This window comes from Colobus angolensis, unplaced genomic scaffold (assembly GCF_000951035.1).
Source record: "Colobus angolensis palliatus isolate OR3802 unplaced genomic scaffold, Cang.pa_1.0 Scaffold19, whole genome shotgun sequence".
Classification (NCBI taxonomy): domain Eukaryota; kingdom Metazoa; phylum Chordata; class Mammalia; order Primates; family Cercopithecidae; genus Colobus; species Colobus angolensis.
The window spans coordinates 1,410,965-1,414,457 of record NW_012115043.1 but is presented as its reverse complement, the minus strand read 5'-3'; positions in this window follow the sequence as shown (position 1 = coordinate 1,414,457).

Below are 3,493 nucleotides of genomic sequence, written 5' to 3'. Positions count from 1 at the left end.
AAAAAAACAAAACAAAACAAAACAAAACACATTCTTGCCTTTCAGCGTTGTTCGGAAGATGAAAATAAACAATGTAGTAAAATGCATGGCACAGCGCATAGCAAAGACGGAACATTTCGTTTCTCCCCTTTGCCCTTCAGAAGAACTGTAATGCCTTACTGTTGCTATTCACTGTACAAATACAGTGTGACTATCTTACATTTTTCTTGGCACAGTGGTGTACTCCACAATAATGGATTCAACCTTTATGTAGTGCCTTCCCTGTATACAATAAAATAGAAAACTGTATTTCATTACCAAATATCATTCTTTCATTATATAACACACAAATAACTATTTAAACAAACTTCAAAACTTATACTCTAAAACATATCAGCACCAAAAGCTATGCAGGCAGCACAGACATATTTGAAAATTAGAAGAAAACTTAAAATGTCTCCGTTGTGATTTGGCATTAGCAAAATCACCGATAAGTTTCGCAACTTCTGCTGCCTTGTTTCTGCAGCGAGTGGTGTTAACTCTGTTAAACGTTGTTGTCACAGAGTGTTCCTTAAATAGTTTTTAATTGGTTTTAATTTGGAGAAAAAACGTTATGCTGAAGATACAGGGGCAGGAATTGTCAAAAATAAAATTAACAGATAACATTCTATGGAAAAACTTGGAGACATGCTGTGTCATTGTATACTCTGTTAGCAAATGTATGGATGCTTTTAATTTTGTCAGTTTCACATGTTAATGATTTTCACAGAGCAGTAAGTTAATTGGTAGTGCTTCCAATGGATCCCTGGAATCTTTCGTTTTCACCTCCCGTGCGTTCTTCACAGTGGACTTTTCATCCACATGAATTAATTAGGATGGTGGAAAAAAATGCAATCAAGTCAGCAGTTGTATTTAACAGCTCAAAGTACTGCCATCCTGATACTCAGCAAATCAACAGGTGGAGGCAGATGATGTAAATGATGTGAAAATCTTTTCATTATTATGGTATCTTGGCAAAATTTTAGTCAAAGCAGTCTCTTTTTTTTAATGTGGAAAATATAGTCAGATTTTTTTCACCTATCTTTTAAGATATTAGCATAGTTCTATATGTATAAATGCATAATTCTATTAAAGAATTATGCATCACTTCAGCTAAGGGAGCAACAGCCGCTCTGACAGCTCTGACTTTGCAAATGCCAGCCAAGCGCCCACATTCTCTTGGCTATAAAGGCAGCAGAGGTCAATATGCTTTCCCAGGAGTCATCAAGTATTGCCAAGGAATAGCCCCAATTTCATTGCATATCACATTTCAGGCATGCCGTACTCTGTTCAAATGGCATCTGGTGTAAAATATGTATTAGAAATCGCTTTTTCCCAAAATTGAGAAGATCTGAATTATGCAGGGGGAATACTGACAAGTACAGCGATACTGTGATGTGTCTGCACTTATGTATATGTAGTATGTCCTTGCATTTGCTTAGCCAATAGGGTACTAAGAGGTGGGATTTGAATGTTCCTGTCTAACAGACAGAGTATGTATTTATTAATAGTTCTCCATAGGCCATTGGCTACAGAAGAGATGTACTCGAATATTAATGATATTCTCATTTGATTGTCATGGAAGCCAGAGTGGAATTCTATTCAAGTGCAGTTTTTATTTATACTCCAATGGTGTCATGTGATTTAAAAATTAGTTGCCTACATGATAGCCACAGCTAGTACTATAGAAGCTTTAAACTCTCAAGGGCTCCTAGTAACCCATGGCCCTGAAACAGTGCACCATCCCAGCTTGACATGGGTTCCTTCGTTTCCCACTTTCACAATTATCAACTGGGTGATCAAGGCCTCCACAGCCTGGTCCCAGCTTCAGCCCAGATCCCCACCTAACAAAGCCCCTCCCCAGCCCCGCTGTGCTGGCCCTCCTGAGCAAGGCTTCTGTCTTCTGCCACTGCTCCTGCAGCCTTGTGTTTGCTGTTTGGGTTTTCTCTGCTCCTCTGCCTGTATCAATCCTGCTCATCCTTTAAGACACAGTGTAGACCCTGTATCAGTCAGTGTCCTGGCAAGAAACAGCTGATGCATCAGAAAGGGGTTGGAAGAGAGTTAAGAAGGGATGCTTTATAAGGAAATGGCCAGGGCACAGCAAGAGCAACATGAGCTTGTCCCTGGGACAATTACAGTGAGGAGCTGCTACTGTCCCTAGGTTGGAAAAGGTGAGATGAGGGAGCTTTTACTGAAACCACAGAAGGCCCACAGCTGTAAGTGAGGACTGCTTGGTGGGAGTCATGGCCTTCACTGGAGGAAACCGTTCATTGCTCACCCTCAGCTAGGCAGAGTAGAAGCAAGAGGAGTGCAAACCCTATTCTTTCCTCTTGCTGTGCATCCCCTGCTGCCCATCAACTTTGGCCAAACCCAACTCGAAGAGGGAGGACAAGAAGTCCCTCTCGCGGCCCTTATAGGTCAGCCTCCCAGCCAGAGCAGGGTGGAGAGGGACGGAGCCTGGATTGGGAAGGGACCCCTCTGCCTTCTCCCAGGAGCACCCTGATGAATACAGCCCATAGAGGCCTCTCTTCTCTGAAGCCCAGAGCACTTCTGGTTTGAATGCACACTCGGCCTGACTAGCTGTGATGTGTCTTCATATTGTGCCTCAAGGTCGTTGCTCTCTTGCATTTTCAGTTTGCCTTATGCTCCCCACTGACTATGGAAGCTCCTTGAAGCAGGAGTCTTCACTTATTTTTGTGTTTCTCATATGGAAACAAGTACATACTTGGAATGTCTTGCTTGTGTCAGTTTGGAACATATTGTTCCTTTGTTGCCACTCCACCCCACCCCTAACCCAAACACACACCTCCAGGGCATCAGGACATGTGCCTGGTAGATTATTCTTGGTAGAAGGGTGGGTATTGAGATAAGGGTGAAGAAGCCGGGGGTCCTGGTTTGGGGAGTTTTCAGCAGGTGCAATAGGAAGCCAGAGCACAGGGTCAAACAGAGGGAAGCCGAGGACCAGACCCAGGAGGAGCTGGGTGAGGTGGGCAGAGAGTGTCACCAAAGCAAAAGGGAGGGAGACAGAGACTGACATGGGATATCAGTTGGGAGTACAGGGCCAGGGGACCCAGACAAGTAAGTTACCACTAATGAGACACTGGAACTGACAGGGAGGGGCTCAGATGCAAGGTTAAACAGGGTACCAACAGTAGTCCAGCCCTGTACTGTCCAATATGTCAGCCATTAGTTACCTGTGGCTGTTTAAATTTAAATTAACTAAAATTTCATAAAATTAAAAATTTAGTTTCTCAGGCACACTAACCACATTTCAAGTGCTCTACTGTGTTGGCCAATGTGGATGCAGGCATTTCCATCATTGCAGAATCTCCTACTGGACAGCCTGGTCCAGAGCATCCTAGAGATCTTAGGGTCCTAACAATGCTAAAAACATACCAACATACCTGTTTGTTTGATTTGACGTGGTCTTATCTGTCTCGATATCAAATATACCTAGCTCCCAATCTTCACTTTA